General features: G+C 42.2%; 1 protein-coding gene and 1 pseudogene across 3 annotated transcripts in view; both read left to right on the forward strand.

Annotated features, from left to right (window-relative positions):
* LOC115203860 (fibrinogen C domain-containing protein 1-like) overlaps positions 1-24,530 on the forward strand; it is a 241,642-nt gene that overhangs the window by 13,464 nt on the left and 203,648 nt on the right. The gene's annotated exons all lie outside the window — the stretch shown is intronic.
* On the forward strand, positions 861-979 carry LOC115204767 (uncharacterized; annotated as a pseudogene).

The following is a 24,530-nucleotide window of genomic DNA, read 5'->3' on the forward strand; positions in this document are numbered from 1 at the left end:
TGAGTAGTGCTCTTCCCAGTCGCATGATTGGGTCTGTTCTCATCCAAATGGGGCTGTTTCCCCTGCAAACCGGTGTCATATATTTACCCACTAATGAGTGCAGTTCAACTAACAGAGAACATTAATGACGTCTTTATAGGCCAGGCGCCATCAGGTGTCCCAAGGTTAATAGTTATTTTAATTGACTCGAGGCAACTGGAGGGAAGGATGCCTCAGATACATTTATAGTTTCCCCTTGGCTCATAGTGTTCGACAGGGATGGGTGACTCTGGTCCTCAGAGGCCTGAGTGTCTGCTCTGCTGGTTTTGATTCTGTCTTTCAAATGAGTGTCTGGTTTATACCTGGAGAACCAGGTTTGTCTACTCATCTTTTTATGAATCTGAGCACTGTAGGGAAAAGAGGGATGGAATAGAAGAGTGGGCAGGTGAGAGAGATACAGTAGAAACATATGAGAGAATATAAGTGTTTCTGCGGTCAAAAGATCTGCAGTGTACCCTCCCCCACTACAGCCTGGGGTTCGATACCAGCCGGCTGAGTCCGGGAGCACCATAGGACGGCGCACAATTGTCCGTTTAGGAGAGGGTTTGATCAGGGGTCTTTCCTTGGGTCATTGTGCTCTAGCGACTTCTTGTGGCAGGTCCGGACGCCTGCAAGCTGATGTCAGCTTAACTGTGTTTCCTCCAACACATTGGTGCGGTTGACTTCTGGGATAAGCGAGTTGTGCGATAAGATGTAGTGCGGCCAGGCGGGTCATGTTTCATAGGACGCATGACTTGACCTTCCCCTCTCCTGAGCCCATTTTGGAGTTACAGCGATGAGCCAAGAATGTAATTTGGGAAGAAACAGGATTTTTTTTATATACTTGTGACCATACCACCCTGAAAACACCTGATCTTGTCTGATCTTGGTAGCAAAGCAGGGTCAGGCTTGATTAGTACTTAGATGGGAGACCGCCTGGGAATACCAGGTGCTGTAAGCCCCCCCCATTTTTTTTTAAGAAGATAAAAAAATAACAGGTGATTGTAGTGATGTGAGGGTGACAAAGATGGAGTGATGATGATGATGTATCACAAGAGACAAAGTTCTCTGATGGCACATATCAGATTTAGATTCCGTTTGCGATGGAGATGTATAAACAGAGGGATACAGCGATGAGTTCATTCCTACTGTACTATAAAACACTTATGACAAACTCATGGCTAATATATTAACAGAGTTATCCTGTGCCATTCATAATTTATTCACCATCAAAAATTCAATCTGGCAGACTGTGTGCCATTATTCAGCCTTGCTGGGGGAAAGCAGTCGCTGCTGTTTTAATAAATGAGGAGTTTAAGGACTCCACTCCCACGGATCACAGTTATTCCAAACCCCTGACTTCTAAATTCTCTTTCCTACTACTTTGGAGTAATAGCAGAAAGGGAGAGAAAACAGTACGGGTAGAATAGAAATGGAGGGAGGGAGTTGTGGAGATCTCTGTAAGTAAATGTATTGGGATTGGTTGTCGTCACGCTTTTAGAAATCAGGACAATAAGTGCTTGTTTGCGTTTTCTGAAGTGATACTTTTTGGTTCTTGAACCCTCTTCAAAATCAACAGTCTGCTGTGATTGCCTTTTACAACCGGAAGACTTGAAAACACTTGTCCTCCACCACACTCTCTCTCTCTCTCTCTACATCTCTCTATTGCTCCCTCTCCGACTGCCATTGAAGTCAATGTATTGTGTAACCCTTGTGTTTATGCTGTAGTTCTACGTACTTGAATGTTTCTGTGAAGAACCTCTGTTTAGCCCTCTGTGCAAAATGTGCAGCAGGCGGCAATAAGCCTGATTGGATATGTAAATGGGAGGTGTTGGGGGTCCAAAGACTTTCTGCTGATGCTGTACAACTCTTTACAGTGTGCATACTGGGGATCTCTCTGTATTACACACGCGCACACACGCGCACACACACACACACCCACACGCACGTGCGCACACACACGCACACACACACACTCACACTGAGCATAAAAGAGCTCTCATCCCATGTAGCGAACACTAATCTTATAAAGTAGGACAGGAGTTAGCAAGTGTGGTTTCTTCGTATTACTTTTACCAATTTGATCATATTAGATTACTAATCTCTGCAAGTGTAACAGGGTTGGTTATGTTTCCACTTGCCTCTAAAGAAATGTGTATTTAATGTTCAAGCATTCTTATTGGTTGGTTCAACTCTGATGACAATAAGGTGTGTTGTGATTGGCCCCGCTTGCAGATAGGGGGAGATCGCGAATGTCAGGTCTTCACAGTATGAAAATGTGATGCAAGGGATTTTGCCATTGACAGCCATCAATATCGTTAAGCCCTGCCCTGCTGTTTCCCATTTAACAACAGAAATAAATTATGCTCACCTGGGACCACTGGCTGATGTGATTTATTAGGAGAAAACACAACACAAGGAGAGTACGATATACATCTGTTACACAAGGAAGGGCCGAAGGAAAGATTTTTCCAAAACACCACTGTGCTGTCTTCCGCCATCTTGTCTGTCACCTTTTTTTGAATTCACTCCCTGTTGCTGTTGCTCTATGACTCATATCCACAGCCAGAGAGAGATGAGGGGAGAGAGACAGACTGAGAGAGAGAAGCAGGGAGTGAGAGTGAGAGAGAGAAAGAGAGACGGATGGAGGTAACAGACTAAGAGGGATGGAGGGAGAGAAAAAGATAGAGAGAAAAGGATGGAGGAGGGGAGACAGTGGAAAGACTGAGAGAGACACTGTTGTAGGTGTCCCAACAGGTAGACTATCCCAATAGGCGAAGCACCGCCACAACATGTCATTTTTTACTACGAAAACTGCAACAGAAGCTAACTCCTTCCCCCGCTTCATCTGCTACAATATGTTGAGTTTCCCGGGGAAGCAGTGAAGCCAGCTGCAGAATATTGAGTGATTGTGTTTATGAGTCTGTTATTAAAGACTGTGAAACAATGTTGTGTATGTTAACTATTGCCTGATTGTGTTCATGAGTGTATTATTAAATGTGTATGTTTACTGCTTTTCATTAAATCACGTACGGCTACAAATATTGTATATGCATTCGTTCATATGGGCAGCATATTCTATAAATAGCCTACAGAAATTGGTTCAGTTATGGCTTAAAATAAATGTTTTCATATGGGCAGAATATTATAGCCTAGGGTTGGCTCATCGCGCCCTAGCAACTCCTTGTTGAGGGCCAGGTGCCTGTAGGCTGACCGCGGTCGCCAGTTGAACGGTGTTTCCTCCGACACATTGGTGTAGCTGGCTTCCGGGTTAAGCTGGCGGATGTTAAGGAGTGCGGTTAGGCGGGTCACGTTTGGAGGACGCATGACTCCACCTTTGCCTCTCCCGAGCCCGTTGGGGAGTTGCAGCGATGAGACAAGATCGAAATTGGGGAGAAAAATGGGGTAAAATAAAACAACAACAAAAAATGTAGGGGCGTAGATTAGAAAACCAGTCAGTATCTGGTGTGACCTCCTTTTTCCTCATGTAGCGCGAGACATCTCCTTCACATAGAGTTGAGGCTGTTGACTGTGGGCTGTGGAATGTTGTCCCACTCCTCTTCAACGGCTGTGCGAAGTTACTGGATATTGGTGGGAGCTGAAACACACTGTCGATCTAGAGCTTCCCAAACGTGCTCAATGGGTAACATGTCTGGTGCATATTCAGGCCATGGAACAACTGGGACATTTTCAGCTTCCAGGAATTGTGTACAGATCCTTGCAACATGGAGCCGTGCATTTTCATTCTGAAACATAAAGTGACGGTGGTGGATGAATAGCACAACAATGGGCCTTTGGATCTTGTCATGGTATCTCTGTGCATTCAAGTTGCCATTGATAAAATGCAAGTGTGTTCGTTTTCTGTAGCTTGTGCCTGCCCATACCATAACCCTACCGCCACCATGGGGCACTCTGTTGTCAATGTTGAAATCAGCAAATCTTGCCCATAAGACGCCGGTACAGTTGAAACCGCGATTCATCCATGAAGAGCACACTTCTCCAGCGTGCCAGTGTCCATCGAAGGTGAGCATTTGCCCACTGAAGTCGGTTACGACGCCAAACTGTAATCAGGTCAAGACCCTGGTAAGGATGACGAGCACGCAGATGAGCTTCCCTGAGACGGTTTCTAACAGTTTGTGCAGAAATTCTTCGGTTGTGCAATCCCACAGTTTCATCAGCTGTCCGGGTGGCTCGTCTAAAATGATCTCGCAAGTGAAGAAGCTAGATATGTAGGTTCTGGGCTGGTGTGGTTACTCGTGGTCTGCAGTTTTCAGGCCATTTGGACACACTGCCATATTCTCTGAAACGATGTTGGAGGTGGCTTATAGTAGAGAAATTAACATTCAATTCTCTGGCAACAGCTCTGCTGTTGTGTGACAGAATTTCACATTTTAGAGTGGCTTTTTATTGCACAGAGCACAAGATACACCTGTGTAAGGATTATGCTGTTTAATCAGCTTCTTGATATGCCACACCTGTCACGACTTCCCCCCGAAGTCGGCCCCTCTCCTTGTTCGGGCGGCATTCGGCGGTCGACGTCACCGGCTTACTAGTCACCATCGATCCATGTTTCCCTGTTCGTTTTGTTTTGTCTTAATTATACACACCTGTTTTCAATTCCCTTATTATGTTCCTTATTTAACCCTCTGGCTTCCCTTTCTGTTTTGTCCGTGATTGTTCGTGTCAGGGGTTGTTGGAGGTGTTTCTCCTAACCCTGTTGTTTTGCTGTTGAAGATTTTTTATTGTGTTTTTGAGTAAACAAGACCGTTTGCACTCATACCTGTGTCCTGCGCCTGACTCCGCTACGTCTCCAAACAAAAATCGTTACAACACCTGTAAGATGGATGGAGTATCTTGGTAATGGATACATTCTCACTAACTGTAATGTAAACAAATTTGTGCACACAATTTGAGAGAAATGTGCTTTTTGTGCATATGGAACATTTACGGAATCTTTTATTTCAGCTCATGAAACATGGGACCAACACTTTATATGTTGCGTTTATATTTTTGTTCAGTATAGTTTCTACAATTGATTTTCATTTAAAAAATGTCCTTTCGTTTTATCTAGTTTGTAGGCCTCTTTGCTCGCACATGCTTTTTCAGTTCTGCCCACAAATTTCTATAGGATTGAGGTCAGGGCTTTGTGACGGCCACTCCAATACCTTGACTTTGTTGTCCTTAAGCCATTTTGTCACAACTTTGGAAGTATGCTTGGGGTCATTGTCCATTTGGAATACCCATTTGCGACCAAGCTTTAACTTCCTGAGTGATGTCTTGAAATGTTGCTTCAATATTTCCACATAATTTTTCTTCCTCATTTTGCCATCAATGTTGTGAAGTGCACCAGTCCCTCCTGCAGCAAAGCACCCCCACAACATGATGCTGCCACCCCCGTGCTTCACAGTTGGGATGGTGTTCTTCGGCTTGAAAGCCTCCCCCTTTTTCCTGCAAACATAATGATGGTCATTATGGCCAAACAGTTCTGTTTTTGTTTCATCAGACCAGAGGACATTTCTCCAAAAAGTACGATCTTTGTCCCCATGTGCATTCGCAAACCGTAGTCTGGCTTTTTTATGGCGGTTTTGGAGCAGTGGCTTCTTCCTTGCTGAGCGGCCTCTCGTTTTACTGTGGATATAGATACTTTTGTACCTGTTTCCTCCAGCATCTTCACAAGGTCCTTTGCTGTTGTTCTGGGATTGATTTGCACTTTTCGCACCAAAGTACGTTCATCTATAGGAGAGAGAACACATCTCCTTCCTGAGCGGTATGACGGCTGTGTGGTCCAATGGTGTTTATACTTGCATACTATTGTTTGTACAGATGAACGTGGTACCTTCAGGCGTTTGGAAATTGCTCCCAAGGATGAACGAGATCTTGACTGATTTCTTTTGATTTTCCCATGATGTCAAGCAAAGAGGCACAGAGTTTGAAGGTAGGCCTTTAAATACATTCACAGGTACACCTCCAATTTATTCAATGATGTCAATTAGCCTATCAGAAGCTTCTAAAGCCATGACATCATATTCTGGATTTTTCCAAGCTGTTTAAAGGCACAGTCAACTTAGTGTATGTAAACTTCTGACCCACTGGAACTGTGATACAGTGAATTATAAGTTAAATAATCTGTCTGTAAACAATTGTTGGAAAAATTACTTGTGTCATGCACAAAGTAGATGTCCTAACTGACTTGCCAAAACTATATTTTGTTAACAAGAAATTTGTGGAGTGGTTGACAAATGAGTTTTAATGAGTCCAAACTAAGTGTATGTAAACTTCCGACTTCAACTGTATATATTAACAAAAAAGCTAAGCAAATGACAGAAAATTATGGGGAAGAAATACCACCATAAAAACAAGTTCACAAATAAACCCTCCAAGATTGATCTTAATATTCTGGTCTCATAAGGATTTTGGAGTCATTGAAAGGTTGAAATTGATGTGTCACGATGAAGTGTCCATGTAGTGCTCATTTTTCTAAAATGGATTAAGATTATCCACAACTGCAATTTGAAAGTGTAGGCAACGCTCTTCAAGTAAGACTCCAGCCGTTCAGACTTCTGTTCTTCTGATCCGGTGACTCAGTTCCTTCTGTTGCTTGCGGTAGCGGGGTCTTTGCCATGGCGGTGGAACGCCAGGAAGTTGCTGCTCCGTTCTCGTTTCACCTCTTTGCTACTGTCATTGCAATGCCTCGATGTACTTCTAAATGGTGGGGTGGGTAGCGCTAAGATTCGCAGAACATTTTTGATGCCAGCCTTCCACTCCTTTGTTGATCTTCGTCAAGTCTTGCAGGATAGCATCGTAGCTGTTCCATTATTCTGAAAATAAACAAAGAGATGGAAACCATGTTATTGACCTTGGACATGCTGTCATTAAGAATAATAAAGCCATTATTATGTTAAAAAAGACATACATATGGGAAAAATGTGCTTTCTTCCAATGCATCCAACCTTCTCCCCAACCCATGTTGCCTCAAAGTATGTCAGGAGCTCCTCCAGTTGATGTTCCTGGCGCTGAAAGAACTGGGATTCCAGCATAACTTGGAGATAACCCTGTCAGTGAGTGTTATGCGACCTCAGTATTAGAAAGCATCATATTCGGTGCACTTCCAGAAATACTTATTTGCACTCTGTCGTTCCCATCTGTAGGTGTAGCCTTCATGCGCTACGATATATTTTCGAAGCACTGAGGATAAATTCAGGTTGCATTGCTTGTCAGGGACTTCACCAGGACCTCGGATAAGTGAGTGCCACTGAAAGTTGGTGGACTATAATTTCCTCCTCATATTGTAGGCCTACAATTTGTGTATCCACTCTTTTCATTGGCCTATGCAATTGGTTGCATTTAAGACCTGGGTCGTTCATTTTATTGGTCTCAGTATGTCAATGCCAGAGTATCTTGTCATTTGTGTGGTATGAAATAATATTCTTGTAATGTCTCCAGTCGTAAAATGACGTCGAATTGCAATAAATTACTTTAGAAAGGCAATTTTTTTCTCAGACCTGCAAATATGAAGATTGTGGGTCCCTTGTCAGCCCCTGGTCTACAGGGCAGAGCCCCGAATGTTATGAAACTCTGCTGACCTCCCTGTTGCTTGTTCTGAACTCTAATAATAATGAATGCTGAGGGTAGCAGTCTAATATCTTTTCAAGCAGAACATTTGGATTATTAGCACATGAACGACAATGAATTACATTCATTCTCTTAAATTTGTTATTATAGCCCATACTCTCCTTGTAGAATATATAGCCTACTGTACTGTTTGTCTGTCTGGACTGTCTGCCTGTCTTGGTAAGAATCTTAAGTAATAAAATACTTAAATAGTCTTCTTTAGGTTGTTTGCCTATTATTATTTTATATTTAAGTATGACCTCCTAAAACTAGAAACATATTTTGGGCGTCATGGGAATGTAACATTTTAATACATTTTAATAACATTTTACTTGTCCAAAATTGTGTGATATAAAACACTTTTCGTTCCTTGTATTAATGGCAGCGTTATTTGCCTATCACTATAATAACCATTTATCTGTGAAATTAGAGATTGAACACCAATCATCAGCTGAATCAGAAAACATTTTTCCAAATGACAGTAAAGTGAACAGCTGTTGTGATAGGACACCACATTTTTCTGGAATGTTTTGATGTCTCATTACACAAAGGATAGTCCAAACTATACAGACTAAAAATGTAGGCCTGTAGCATTTTAAAAAAAGGTTCAAAAGCTAAAAATCTCCCCGGAGTGGCGTCACTACAGATCCAGGTTCGATCCCGGGCTGTGTCGCAGCTGGCCGCGACCGGGAGACCCATGAGGCGACGCACAATTGGCCCAGCGTCTTCCGGGTTAGGTGAGGGTTTGGCCAGGCGCATGCATGCTGACACGGTCGCCAATTGTACGGTGTTTCCTCTGACACGCTGGTGCGGCTGGCTTCCGGGTCAAGCAAGCAGTGTGTCAAGAAGCAGTGAGGCTTGGCAGGGTTGTGTTTCAGAGGACGCATGGCTCTCGACCTTCGCCTCTCCCGAGTTCGTACGGGAGTTGCAGTGATGGGACAACACTGTAACAACTGTCGGGTTCACCTAGGGGTCATGATAAGGGCTGTACCAAAATGTTTGATGTATTAAAATTATTGATTATGTTTTATTAATAGAAGGGGAGGGGTTATAAGACCCCTCCCTCCTTACATTTATAGGGTCCTAGACTACAGATTAACAATATATATATTCATTATAGAGTTTTAGAATTGTTCCACAGTTGTTTGCTCTTTCTCTTTCTCTCTCTTATAAAGAAGACCCCACGAAATGTGTGACTGAGACAGAACTCTGCAGGGGAGTGTGGGAGATAAGAGACTAGTCTGACATTCCACAATAAATCAACTTTGGGGATTGGACATTTATTGCCTAGCTTTTAGATAACACTGAAACTCTTTGTTTGAATAGCTATGGATGCATGAGCTTGGTCTCAGGAGTAGAAGGTAATGACGTAGTCAGTGACATCCCTAAGGCTGGATTTCGGTTTAATAAAACAACTTGAGAACTTTTGTTTGATGCAGAACTTACTCGGAAACATGCATGCTATGTTCCTGATTGTCAACTTCTGTCTGCAATTACATTAATAAAGGTTTTTGAATGATTTAATTAAAGATATTGTCATAATGCTAATTTCACCAATGAGCCAATATTGATTGACAAGGACGAAAGGAACGAACCCTAACACAATCAATTTGATATCATGAAATTGTTGAGAAAAAGGAGTAAAAAAAAAATATATATATATATATAGAAAGCTTTCTTTGCTTGTTATTCATTTTATTCAATGGTTTCACCTGAGTGTCCTTGCCAGCCAGTGTAGGGCAGCACTACAACATTCCGATGTGATAGTCTTGTGAATCTTTCATGCATATTTTTTGATAGAGAAAGGGAGCGATGAGGGGTGAAAATTGTTTGAATGTGTGTCCAGACAAGGCAGGGCAGCATTTTACAGCCTTATAATGTTATAGTCTTGTGAATCTCTCAGGCATATTTTTTTATTGAAAATGGGAACAAATACTGATTTCAAACAAAATGGACTACATTCTCATTCATATTATGAAGACATGAGGTGAGTATCAAAATAGTTTTAAAAGATGCCCTTGCCTTAAAGTTGAACCTTGGATAGATCTTGTGTGTAATAGCCTATACAGTCAACTCAAAATATGGTATTCTGTTCTTATGCAATAGCCTACATTTTCCATATCATAATGAGACTAAATGAAAGGACATAGGCCGATTGGATGTGATTTTGTCCAATATTAAATTGTTTTTACCTTTATTTAACTAGACAAGTCAATTAAGAACAAATTCTTATTTTCATTGACAGCCTAAGAACAGTGGGTTAACTGTCTTGTTCAGGGGCAGAACGACAGATCTGTACCTTGTCAGCTCAGGGATTTGAACTTGGAACCTTTTGGTTGCTAGTCCAACACTCTGACCACTAGGCTACCCTGCCATTAAATTGTAGGGCGGAAAGGCAGACATTTTAAATAAACATTGGATTTGTGTGGCTCAAAGTTTTCAGACGTTTTTCGTTGGTAGGCCTACCCATGTGTCTCTCCTCACTCGGAAAGGATGTTCACATCTGTCAATACCAAAACTGATAATTGTGCCTTAATTAAATTGGAATGATATGAATAATGATGATCATGGTGAGAGCCCAGTATAGCCTAACCCAACCTCTAGGGGCTAGGGGGCAGTATTTTCATGACTGGATGAAAAACGTACCCAATTTAAACAGGTTACTACTCTGGCCCAGAAAATAGAATATGCATATTATTTGTAGATTTGGATAGGAAACACTCTGAAGTTTTTAAAACTGTTTGAATGGTGTCTCTAAGTATAACAGAACTCATATGGCAGGCAAAAACCTGAGAAAAAAAACAAGCAGGAAATGAAAATCTTGTGGCTGTACTATTTTCGAGTCATTGCCAATAAAACACACAGTGACAAAGGATTCATTTTGCACTTCCTATGGCTTCCACTAGATGTCAACAGTCTTTATAAAGTTGTTTGAAACGTCTATGATGAACAGAGACCGGATGAGAAGGAAGGGAAGTTGATGTCCCTGGGATGTCGTCACTTCATTATTGCGCATTCATGCGTGTTCATGTGAGATGAGACCTTGTATTCCAAACGTTTTTCAAGACACAGGAAAGGTCCGGTTGAAATATTACTGATGTTTCACGTTAAAAATCGCCCTAAAGATTGATGTTAAACAACGTTTGACATGTTTGAACGAACGTAAATAGATTTTTTTTTTAATTTTCGTGTGACTTTTCCCTCCCGCGCCCTACATTTTGAGTAGCCTACTGAACACGCTAACAACACGGAACAACATGGAGTTATTTGGACATAAATTATGAACTTCATCGAAAAAAACAACATTTGTTGTGGACCTGGGATTCCTGGAAGTGCCTTCTGATTAAGATTATTAAAGGTAAGGGAATATTTCTAATGTTATTTATGATTTTAGATGATTCCAACATGGTGGCTATCTGTATTGCGTAGTGTATTTTTCTGAGCAGAGTACTCAGATTATTGCAAAGTGTGCTTTCCAAGTAAATTTATTTTGAAATCTGTCAATGCGGTTGCATTCAGGAGATGTTAATCTATAATTCTTTGAATAACAGTTTAATACTTTAACCACGTTTTATAATGAGTATTTTTGTAAATTTACTGGCAGTTTTGGGGGAGACACATTTTCTTAACGACACGCGCCGATGTAAAATGCAGTTTTTTTTATATAAATATGAACTTGATAGAACAAAAAATGCATGTATTGTCTAACATAATGTCCTAGGGGTGTCATCTGATGAAGATTGTCAAAGGTTAGTGCATAATTTTAGCTGGTTTTCTGCTTTTGGTGACGCCTGTCCTTGAATTGAAAATGGCTGTGTACTTTTTTGGCTATGTACTCTCCTAACATAATCTAACTTTATGCTTTCGCCGTAAAGCCTCTTTGAAATCGGACAATGTGGTTCGATTAAGGAGATGTTTATCTTTCAAATGGTGTAAAATAGTTGATTGTTTGAGAAATAGAAATTATTAGATTTTTGCTGTTTTGAATTTCGCGCCATGCTAGCAATCCCGTCAGTGGGATTCTATCCCCAAGAGGTTTTAATCAAATTCTATTTCTATAGTCATGTGACAGAGTATTTTTTACATTGAAACGTCCAAATGCTGGTCTTTTACCAGATTTTTTTTTTTTCGCAAGAAATGTTTGATTTTCAGAACAAATGCTGTGTGCTATAGCCTATAGATAACATTCAGCCGATTTGAACACATTTATAGAACATATAAAGAACAGCTATGCATGATTTAATGGAAAGCAGCAGACAAACACAACATTGTTTCACATTCTTTATTAAAAGACACAGAAACAGCCAATATGCAAAACAGTTGGCTTCACAGCCAATAAGCCTACTGTCACGCCCTGATCTGTTTCACCTGTTCCTGTTATTGTCTCCACCCCCTCCAGGCGTCACTTATTTTCCCCAGTGTATTTATCCCTGTGTTCTCCTGCTTTTTGCATTGTCCTTTTTCTAGTCCTCCCGGTTTTGGCCCTTGCCTGTTTCTGGACTTTGTACCAACCTGCCTGACCATTCTGCCTGCCTTGACCACGAGCCTGTCTGCCACTCTGTACCTCCTGGACTCTGATCTGGTTTTGACCTTTTTGCCTGTCCACGACCATTCTCTTGCCTTCCCCCTTTGGATTAATAAACATTGTAAGACTCCAACCATCTGCCTCCTGTGTCTGCATTTGGGTCTCGCCTTGTGCCTTGATACCTACAAGGAAACTCGATGTATCTTGATGACGTTGAGTGCGTGAGGGGATCTGTGCGCTACATAATACCTTCTACAAAAAACGTTTTGCTCGACCAAAAGACGCGTAAGCCTCAACAGGTATTCCAATTAGGTATTCCAAATGTAGGTGCCCTTGACACTGGGTTTGAAACTTGAAGGAAACAGTATTTAAGTGGTTCCATAGCCACTTATTAAATATGCTCTCTTATTGGCTCGGAGACACTGGTTGGTTTAAATAGACCCTCTCATTCACCTCTCTCCTATCTCACACATACACAGAAATTCACACCCACACCAACACCTTTAAAGCCCACACACTATAACAGACATGTGTATGCATGCAAGCAAACACATACACACACACACACACACACACACACACACACACACACACACACACACACACACACACACACACACACTCTCTCTCTCTCTCTCCCATACTGTACGTGATGTGAGTGTGAGAACTGGAATCAGTGAGGTTGGAGTTAACTCTCCAGTGACTCTTCCCCTGTAAGGGAAAATGTAGGCCAGGCTTCACAGGCCCTGTAATGTGCCAACGTAAGAAATCAATCAAACTCACACTACTCGTACAGGCCTACAACTCCCATTGATCTACTGCTGAAAATGTGCAAAAGATGGAGGGAAAACAGGAAAACAACACCATGCAGGTTTCTACTGAACAGTGTTGGGGACAGGAGGATGAAGAGGGTTAGGAAGGATGGGAAGAGGTGGCAGAGGAGGGAAATGCAGGTGAGGAGGCATGGGGAAATACAGGAGGTAGTGTATGGGGGACCTTTGTTCTGACCTTTGTTCTGATTGGCTGATAGCAGTGACCCTGGGGGTGATGGAGCTGTCAATCACATGACAGGCAGTCTGGGAAAGTGATTATGTCAAGATTCTGCTGTGGCGTGCCGGTATGAGTTGAGGTTGGGATGGGGAGCTGTGTGTGTGTGTGTGTGTGTGTGTGCGCTGTGGTTTATGTTATTTCTACTCTGACACCCTTGACAGCAGCTGTCGCCTGTGGTGAGTCATGGTTCAGGGGTTGGTGGGATGCCCTGCTTCTAACAAGACACCCCATACTTTTGATCAGCTTATTCGGCACTAAACTTTCTTGACAGACCAAATCAATTGCAAGTTCAATATTTTACAGAGGATCCTCTGTTTTTGTCTTGCAGTAGGTGACTACAGAGCAACAAGCTCTCATAGTCTCACTGCAAAATTAAACATTTATCCAAAAGTAACATTTTGTTGACATTGCACTGCTTATCACAGGGATTGAACACATGACCCTCCAATACAGAGTCTGCGGTCTTACACCCCTCCACTATCCTCATCCACAACACCCTAGCAAAATCCAAGCATACTTGATGGTAATAGCGCTCTCCGTTGCCCCTAATGGCAATGTAGGTTAAATTAAGGGTTTAGGTTAAATTAAGGGTTTAGGCAGATTAGGGTTTAGGAATATTAGGCACGCAGAAACAACTCTACGGTTCAGTTAAGGCATTCATTCAGACTGGGTTATATTAAAGGCTAATGTTTGGGATACAGAAATACCTCTAGGGCTCACTTCAGGAATAAATTCTGAGTGGTTAAATTAGGGATTAAGGTTTGGGATAGGGTTAAATCATTGTTTAACAATTCAGGCATTAATTTCAATTGGTTAAAGATTACGGTTTGGAATAGTGTTAATTTACTTCAGTCATTAATACTGATTGGTTAAATTAAGGATTATGGTTTGGGATAGGGTTAAAACAGAAAAACAACTCCACGGTTACGTTTAGCTATTTATTAAGACTCGACTTTCATCACATTGTCACGTTCATTAGAATGATCGGACCAAGGCGCAGCGTGAGTAGCGTTCCACATAATTTATTACAAAGTGAAACGTAATGCAACTACAAAACAAATAAAGAATAGACGAACCGTGACTACAATGCAACTATACATAAACAATATCCCATAACCCCCAAGTGAAAAACAAGCTACTTAAGTATGATCCCCAATTAGAGACAATGATTACCAGCTGCCTGTAATTGGGAATCATACCAATCACCAAACATAGAAAAACAAAATTAGAACCCCACATAGAAAATAACAACTAGAAAACCCCCTGTCATGCCCTGACCTACTCTACCAAAATAATAGCTTTCTATGGTCAGGATGTGACACACATTGTGGATGGATGGTGCAGTGGTCTAAGCAGAGGAGATATGTTTTATAGACCAGGTTTCAATTCCAGCCAGCTCCCACCACTTGCATTTTTTGATGTTGCCCATAGTGACCGGTTTTGAGTCAAAAACGTCAAATTGCTACATTAATCTGGAGTGATCTCCCTGCTATAGAGACCAATAACATTTCTTCAGTCCAAAAAAAGATTTTCTGACATTTCCATTTTCATCCCATCAAAGATGTTTTTATTATCCTTATGTAATAAATGATACATCTCCTGCGGGGGATAGTTGCAGTATTTATAACCAAACTTGCTTTTCCATTTTAGATGTGGGAATCAAATCTCTTCAGTAAACATTTGTGTATCTAATTCTGGTCTAAATGCAGAGAACATTGACATTTTTATTTAGCTAAAACTTTAACCAGTGCCATGGTATATTTATACAATATTCTCCTAGCATCCCTACAGTGTACTAATGACTCAATGTGGCTGAGAAAGAAGAGGATATTAGACAGATAGATATGGGACAAGTGACACAACACAGATAATGATTTCAGAGTGTTAGAGGGATCCATCCATGCATAGGGGTGGTTTAACCGGCTAGTGACCACACTTGTCCCTGGTCAGATAAGGTGATAAGGCCTAAACATATTACATTAAATTCACGTGAAATGTTCATGTGTCAGACACGTGTGACATTTCACATGACTTTTTTCACATGACTCACACACATGCGGTTTACCAAAATGTCACGTGTTATTTTAAGTTTTGCATGTGCTTTTGTAAGTGGCGGGATTAGAACGTGGGTATTCCATGGGATAAACCAACATCTTGACCATTAGATCAAAAGGGACAACACTAATTTGGAAGTTGTAGGCTGGGCTACCTCATCGTGTGACCAAGAGTTTTTTTTAATCCATTTTAGCTAGGGCTGTAATTTCATATTATTCATACAAAAAGCATTGCAAGAATATTGACGTCTTGATTTTGTCCAAAGCAACTGTTAGCAAAATCAGGTAAATTGATAAAACACTTTCTTTAACCACAATGTCAACTTGTTTTGACATCGCATTGTTTTTAACTGTATTGATTATGTATTTTGAATGTGTTCAGGGTATTTTGACCGCTTTCAGACAATGCGTTCAAAATAGATGTGAACGTTTTTAACATGTGAAACCACAAATTTCATATGTGCAACTGCAATTCACATGTGAAGTGAAAACACAGGATGATTATCTGCCATATGCGACGTGTCAACAATTAGAACTTTGGGTGATCCTGAGGGATCATAGATCAGATGAAGATTAGCGCTGGGGCAGATGTAGAGTACTGTTTATAACATGCATTAGGGTCACGCAAACCATACTATATCACCATAATTTATGACTAAATAGAGCGATAGTGTTTAAATTATTCTATATGGTAGAATGTATGGTATTATGCTTGATACTGTATCCCAGTCACACAAACTAGACTGCATTTATGGATTGCATTTATACTTCTGTGCTCCATTCCATGTAGTTGATTATAGTGCTTGATACTCTTTGAAGGATGGTTCCTCAGTTGGTTCCCTGTGTCAGCATTAATATCATTTCTGTTTCCCCTGTCCAGACGCTGTCTGTATTCTGTTTCTTTCCGTGGTAATTAAATGTTCACTCCCTGTACCTGCTTCTCGTCTCCAGTGTCAAACCTTACAGTTACAGCCTTATTCTACACACAATACCCCATAATGACGAAGTAAAAACTGTTATTTTTTTTTACATTTAAGCAATGTATTAAAAATGTAAAATCTTATTTGCATAAGTATTCAGGCCCTTTGCTATGAGACTCAAAATTGAGCTCAGGTGCATCCTGTTTCCCATTGATCATCCTTGAGACGTTTCTACTACTTGATTGGAATCCACCTGTGGTAAATTCAATTGATTGGACATGATTTGGAAAGGCACACACCTGTCTATATAAGGTCCCACAGTAGACATTGCATGTCAGAGCAAAAACCAAGCCACGAGGTCAAAGAAATTGTCTGTAGAGCACCGATACAGGATTGTGACGAGGTACCAAAAAATGTCTTCATCATTGAAGATCCCCAAGAACACAGTGGCCACCATCATTCTTAAATGCAAGAATTTTGGAACCACCAAGGCTCTTCCTAGAGCTGGCCGCCCAGCCAAACTGAGCAATTGGGGCAGAAGGGCCTTGGACAGGGAGGTGACCAAGAACCCGATGGTCATCCTGACAGAGCTCTAGAGTTCCTCTGTGGAGATGGGAGAAACTTCCAGAAGGACAACCATTTCTGCAACACTCCACCAAGCAGGCCTTTATGGTACAGTGGCCAAATGGAAACCACTCCTCAGTAAAAGGCACATGACAGCCCACTTGGAGTTTGCCAAAAGGCACCTAAAGACTCTCACACTATGAGAAACAAGATTCTCTGGTCTGATAAAACCAATAGGGAACTCTTTGAATGCCAAGCGTCACATCTGGAGGAAACCTGTCACAATCCTTACGGTGAAGCATGGTGGTGGCAGCATCGTGCTGTGGGGATGTTTTTCAGCAGCAGGGGACTGGGAGACTAGTCAGGCAAAGATGACTGGCGCAAAGTACATGTAGATCCTTGATGAAAACCTGCTACAGAGTGATCAGGACCTCAGACTGGGGCGAAGGTTCACCTTCCAAAAGACAACAACCCTAAGCACACAGCCAAGACAATGCAGGAGTGGCTTCGGGACAAGTCTCTGAATGTCCTTGAGATGGTCCAGCCAGAGCCCAGACTTGAACCCGATTGAACATCTCTGAAGAGACCTGAAAATATCTGTGCAGCAACACTCCCCATCCAACCTGACTGAGATTGAGAGGATCTGCAGAGTGTCAAGCTTGTAGCGTCATACCCAAGAAGACTCAATGCTGTAATCGCTGCCAAAGGTTCTTCAACAAAGTTCTGAGTAAAGGCTCTGAATACTTATGAAAATGTGATATTTCAGTTTTTATTTGTAATACATTTGCAAAACAAAATTAAAACCCCTTTTCGCTTATGGGGTATTGTGCTGTAGATTGATCAGGGGAAAAACTATTGAATTGATTTTAGAATAAAGCTGTAACGTAACAAAATGGAGAAAAAGTCAAGGGGGTTGAATACTTCTCAAAGGCACCGTATATAAAGTGCGTGCTGTGCTCAAATTGTAAAATGGCCGAATGACCGATTTGACCTCAAGTACCCCATGACCCAAAACATTGCGATGATGGCCATGATGATTCATCAAACAAGGTGAAACCCAGGTTTTAGCTAACCAAACAAACAATTCCAGGATAGCCTATAGCTCCAGACTGTTTCTCTCCAACTAAATGAGAGATGATGCAGAATGCGTGAGGCCTTGTGTTGCTATAGTATGTCCATTGGAAAAGAGAGAGGAAAAAAAGAGAGAAAAACATTTGGATAGCCTTTGCGGTTTGTCCAGAGTCATTCCATTAGGACCGTCCAGGCATTTTAACTCATCCCACAGTGATCCTACTGGGAATACTTCATTTCCTATAAAGCCGCGCTCTCACAGGCACCCTGGAAAGGCAGCAGCAGCAAGGTGTAAAGAGGTTTCACCGTTCTATTATACGGTCTGTGGCTTTGATCTGCACTATGTACTGCTGGGAGATGGGCTGCTGTTATTAGGGAGTGGTGTATGTGTGTGCGTGCGTGAAGTGGAAGTTGGGATGGGGGTTAAAGTGGTCATGGTTTTTCTGTGAAATTACATCATCAGACTGCTTCAACAGTGCTTATCTATCATTACAAATCTACTACTAATGCCAGTGCACTGGTAATTCTACCATGTACAACCATGTTAATATTGGATTAGTGGTTTATATCATGGTGCTGAATGTATAATGCTTGCGGTGGGTCTCTTTATTATTTACATTCGATACTGTAATTACTCAACCTGAACTGACATGTTTCACATCACATTGGAATAATAAAAATCACTTTTCCAACATGATAAATCCCTCACCAGTTAATCCGCTCCATCAGATGGTGTGAGAGATGCGTGGGTTGATGGCCTTTATCTGTGATTGTATTTGTCAGATGTCAGTCCAGATGACAGGGTGACATTACGGGGTGGCAAGGCTGGCAGCGCCAACTGCCAACATCCCCATAGGGCTCTGGTGAAAAGTAGTGCACTATGTAGGGAATAGGGTGCCATTTGGGATGCATCCCTTCAACTATAGGGCTCTGGTCAAAAGAAGTGCAGTTTGAAGGGAATAGGGTGCCATTTGTGTCGTAGCTAGGGACTCAGTGCCGCAGTCTCTCCAGACACTACTTAAGACTTTAAATACCAATTAAGCTGGACTTGTGTTGCCATATCAACACCTCCATTAGATTGTCACCCAACTGACTCGTGGCTGTTGGAACTCAGAAGACACTCCTAGAGCCCTCTGGCATTCTACTGGTGAAATAATTACATTCTACTGCCTGTTCAGTTTCATAATTACTGCCTTTTAAAGGGGTTCATTTTCCCCACTCTAACAAAGCTAGCTAGTGTAGAGCTCTCTCTCTTGATTCTGGTCTTGTTCCATCCCCCTCGTTGTCTCTCTCTCTCTCTCTCTCTCTCTCTCTCTCTCTCTCTCTCTCTCTCTCTCTCTCTCTCTCTCTCTCTCTCTCTCTCTCTCTCTCTCTCTCTCTCTCCTCTTTCTTTTTTTTCTATTTGTCCTGGGAAGGCTTTGGTGATCTGATTCACAATGACTTCAGAACACATGAAAAATGTAAACTCAGCAAAAAAAGAAACAGCCATTATTCAGGACCCTGTCTTTCAAAGATAATTCATAAAAATCCAATTAACTTCACAGATCTTCATTTTAAAGGGTTTAACCACTGTTTCCCATGCTTGTTCAATGAACCATAAACAATTAATGAACATGCACGTGTGGAACGGTCGTTAAGACACTAAGAGCATACAGACGGTAGGCAAATAAGGTCACAGTTATGAAAACATAGGACACTAAAGAGGCCTTTCTACTGACTCTTAAAAACACCAAAAGAAAGATGCCCAGGGTCCTTTCTCATCTCCGTGAAAGTGCCTTAGGCATGCTGCAAGGAGGCACGAGGACTGCAGATGTGGCCAGGGCAATACATTGCAATGTCCGTACTGTGAGATGCCTAAAACAGTGCTACAGGGAGACAGGACAGACAGCTGATCATCCTCGCAGTGGCAGACCACGTGTAACAACACCTGCACAGGATCGGTACATCAGAACATCACACCTGCCGGACAGGTACAGGATGGCAACATCAACTGCCCGAGTTACACCAGGAACACGCAATCCCTCCATCAGTGCTCAGACTGTCCGCAATAGGCTGAGAGAGGTTGGACTGAGGGCTTGTAGGCCTGTTGTAAGGCAGGTCCTTACCAGACATCACCGGCAACAACGCTGCCTACGGGCACAAACCCACAATCGCTGGACCAGACAGGACTGGCAAAAAGTGCTCTTCACTGACGAGTCGCGGTTTTGTCTCACCAGGGGTGATGATCAGATTCACATTTATTGTCACACCGAGGCCTGTACTCTGGAGCCGGATCGATTTGGAGGTGGAGGGTCCGTCATGGTCTGGGGCGGTGTGTCACAGCATCATTGGATTGAGCTTGTTGTCATTGCAGGCAATCTCAACGCTGTGCATTACAGGGAAGACATCCTCCTCCCTCATGTGGTACCCTTCCTGCTGGCTCATCCTGACATGACCCTCCAGCATGACAATTCCACCAGCCATACTGCTCGTTCTGTGCATGATTTCCTGCAAGACAGGAATGTCAGTGTTCTGCCATAGCCAGCGAAGAGCCTGGATCTCAATCCCATTGAGCATGTCTGGGACCTGTGGGATCGGAGGGTGAGGGCTAGGGCCATTCCCCCCAGAAATGTCAGGGAACTTGCAGGTGCCTTGGTGGAAGAGTGGGGTAACATCTCACAGCAAGAACAAGCAATTCTGGTGCAGCCCATGAGGAGGAGATGCACTGCAGTACTTAATGCAGCAGGTGGCCACACCAGATATTGACTGTTAATTTTGATTTTGACCCCCCCTTTGTTCAGGGACACATTATTTTATTTCTGTTAGTCACATGTCTGTGGAACTTGATCAGTTTATGTCTCAATTGTTGAATCTTGTTATGTTCATTCAAATATTTACACATGTTAAGTTTGCTGAAAATAAACACAGTTGACAGTGAGAGGACGTTTCTTTTTTTGCTGAGTTTATATTATTTGGATGATTCCAGCTCAGTTTATTCAACTCTCATTACTGAAGAGGAGTAAACTAAACTCCAGAGGCTCCCGAGTCTCATAGCAAAGGGCCTGAATACTTAATGCAGTGCATCTCAGTGCTAGAGGTGTCAGTACAGACCCTGGTTTGATTTCAGGCTGTATCACAACCGGCTGTGGTTCAGAGTCCCGTAGAGCGGTGCACAATTTGCCCAGCATCGTCCGTGTTAGGGTTTGGCTGGAGTAGGCAGTCATTGTAAATAAGAATTTGTTCTCAACTGATTGTTTAAATATTAATAAAAACTATAGTCTTCTCTAATCTAGCTAATCACCTAGCATCTTTACTCCAGAACGCTAATGCATCTCTTTTTTAAATTCCTCAGTACAGGGAACTCACTCCTAAATTCCTTTTGATATGTTTGCTCATTCTCTTGTAGCCGCTGTGATGTATTAATGATACACTAGTTGTCAAGCATCACAATGAACACATCTGCTGGTTTTTATTTATCTCCCTTGACATATGAACCTGCTTAGTAAATATTATGGCGTGTTTGAACTAAGACTTTGAAGAGTAGAGAAATGTAAGCCGCTTCCAGTTTGCTAAACAGCGTGATCTCCTGTCTGTTTCTCTTAGTCTTAGTCTTATTTAGCAATCGCTAAATGTGCTAACAGTGAGGCAGCCATTTGCCTAAATCGATGCACACAAGTCCTCTTCAATATTTATCTGCCTTGTGTATCTTCGACATGTCCTGTGTAAATTGACAGATGAATGGCAGAAGTGGCAGCTGTCAGCGAGTGGCCAGGGACTAAATACAGAGCTGCGTAGGCATGCCATGAGGCTAGTAGGCTTCTCCTCTGATGTGTTCCCAGCTCCCGAGGATTCCTGCTATTGACATAAGACGCTGTTAGCTTTATTGAACAAAGTGTTAAGCTTTACCCTCGTTCTTCATTTTTTCCTCCATAGACAACAACAGACTTTATTTTGTTTGTTAAGTAAAAGAATATGTCATTTCAAACGGCTGTTATTTGAGGCGGTGAGGACTGTTCAGAGGGAAGTTATAATTGTGGGGATTCTGAAAAGTTTTTGAGCTTTGTGGGGCACCTTTTTATGCAGAATCGCCATGGAAAACTCAGTTTTTTTGGCATAGAGGCTGAAATGGTCCTCCTATCACGTGGTGGACAGGGCATGGCGTCGGCTTTCATAAACACTTTTTCAACGGTTATTTACTGTTACGTATACAGCTCTACTCGAGAGCCTGGTGCTTAAATAAAACCCCACTCTCTGCCCACTAGGAGAGAAAGAGACACTCCATGGAGCACATATGATGCTTAGCTAATAGGTCTTTATCCTAACTTCACATTCTACATCGTGTCGTTTTCATCTTGTGGGGTTATTTTGAATACAAAACCAATGTCTGCAATGTTCTCCATACAATATCAGAAAAATGGATCTATTGCCTCGTTCACTTCTCCCTCATTCCTTCTTTTCAACTATTCCAGAGTTGCAAATGAGAAAGCCATATCTCAGACTGGCCAATAAAAATAAAAGATTAAGATGGGCAAAGGAACACACACTGGACAGAGGACCTCTGCCTAGAAGGCCAGCATCCGGAGTCGCCTCTTCACTGTTGACGTTGAGACGAATCCAAGATGGCGTAGCAGTCAGACGTCTTTGTCTTTGTCCTGTCGTGTCCCTTGAATATATCTTTTTACATCTTTTTCTTTGCATATTTTTTTTCCTAAACCTCAACTTCTAAATACTCTCCTGCAACCCGTCTCACCCAATGGGGCGTGGATCTGTTTTTTTTCTAAAGTAGATGATGCCTGGCTATTCTTTAAAGCTAGTGAGGGAGATATGAGTCTCCAGCTTCAGAGATCTTTGCAGTTTGTACCAGTCATTGGCAGCAGAGAACTGGAAGGAAAGACGACCAAAGGAGGAATTGGCTTTGGGGGTGACCAGTGAGATATACCTGCTGGAGCACGTGCTACGAGTGGGTGCTGCTATGGTGACCAGTGAGCTGAGATAAGGCGGAGCAGGTGCGGGCAGTGATCGATTGAATAACATGCCTTTAGTTTTACTTGCGTTTAGGAGCAGTTAGAGGCCACGGAAGGAGAGTTGTATGGCATTGAAGTTTGTCTGGAGGGTTGTTAACACAGTGTCCAAAGAGGGTCCAGAAGTATACAGAATGGTGTCGTCTGCGTAGAGGTGGATCAGATAATCACCAGCAGCAAGAGCAACATCATTGATGTATACAGAGAAGAGAGTCGGCCCGAGAATTGAACCCTGTGGCACACCCATAGAGACTGCCAGAGGTCCGGACAACAGGCCCTCCGATTTGACACACTGAACTCTATCAGAGAAGTAGTTGGTAAACCAGGCGAGGCAATCATTTGAGAAACCAAGGCTGTCGAGTCTGCCAATAAGAATGTGGTGATTGACAGAGTCGAAAGCCTTGGCCAGGTCGATGAATACGGCTGCACAGTAATGTCTCTTATCGATGGTGGTTATGATGTCGTTTAGGACCTTGAGCGTGGCTGAGGTGCACCCATGACCAGCTCTGAAACCAGATTGCATAGCGGAGAAGGTACGGTGGGATTCGAAATGGTCGGTAATCTGTTTGTTAACTTGGCTTTTGAAGACCTTAGAAAGACAGGGTAGGATAGATATAGGTCTGTAGCAGTTTGAGTCTAGAGTGTCACCCCCTTTGAAGAGGGGGATGACCGCGGCAGCTTTCCAATCTTTGGGAATCTCAGACAATACGAAAGAGAGGTTGAACAGGCTAGTAATAGGGGTTGCAACAATTTCGGCAGATCATTTTGGAAAGAGAGGGTCCAGATTGTCTAGCCCGGCTGATTTGTATGGGTCCAGATTTTGCAGCTCTTTCAGAACATCAGCTATCTGGATTTGGGTAAAGGAGAAATGGTGGGGGCATTGGCGGGTTGCTGTGGAGTGTGCTGGGCAGTTGACCAGGGTAGGGGTAGCCAGGTGGAAAGCATGGCCAGCCATAGAGAAATGCTTATTGAAATTCTCAATTATAGTGGATTTATCGGTGGTGACAGTGTTTCCTAGCCTCAGAGCAGTGGGCAGCTGGGAGGAGGTGCTCTTATTCTCCATGGACTTTACAGTGTCCCAGAATTTTTTTGAGTTATTACTACAGGATGCACATTTTTGTTTGAAAAAGCTAGCCTTAGCTTTTCTAACTGTCTGTGTATATTTGTTCCTAACTTCCCTGAAAAGTTGCACATCACGGGGGCTATTCGATGCTAATGCAGAACACCACAGGATGTTTTTGTGCTGGTCAAGGGCAGACACGTCTGGAGTGAACCAAGGACTATATCTATTCCTAGTTCTACATTTTTTGAGTGGGGCATGCTTATTTAAGATGAGGAAGGCACTTTTAACTTACCTCATTTGCACTCACTGTATATAGACTTTTTGTTTTCTTTTGTTCTACTCTATTATTGACTGTATGTTTTTTTATTCCATGTGTAACTCTGTGTTGTTGTATGTGTCAAATTGCTATGCTTTAACTTGGCCAAATACTTATTTCCCTCATTAAAATGCAAATCATTTTATAAAATTTTTGACATGCATTTTTCTGGATTTTTTGTTGTTATTCTGTCTCTTACTGTTCAAATAAACCTACCATTAAAATTATAGACTGATCATTTCTTTGTCAGTGGGCAGACGTACAAAATCAGCAGGGGTTCAAATACTTTTTTCCCTCACTGTAGGTGAACGGATTATCGCCACATGTGTAGTTCCCAC

This window comes from Salmo trutta, chromosome 12 (assembly GCF_901001165.1).
Source record: "Salmo trutta chromosome 12, fSalTru1.1, whole genome shotgun sequence".
Lineage (NCBI taxonomy): Eukaryota > Metazoa > Chordata > Actinopteri > Salmoniformes > Salmonidae > Salmo > Salmo trutta.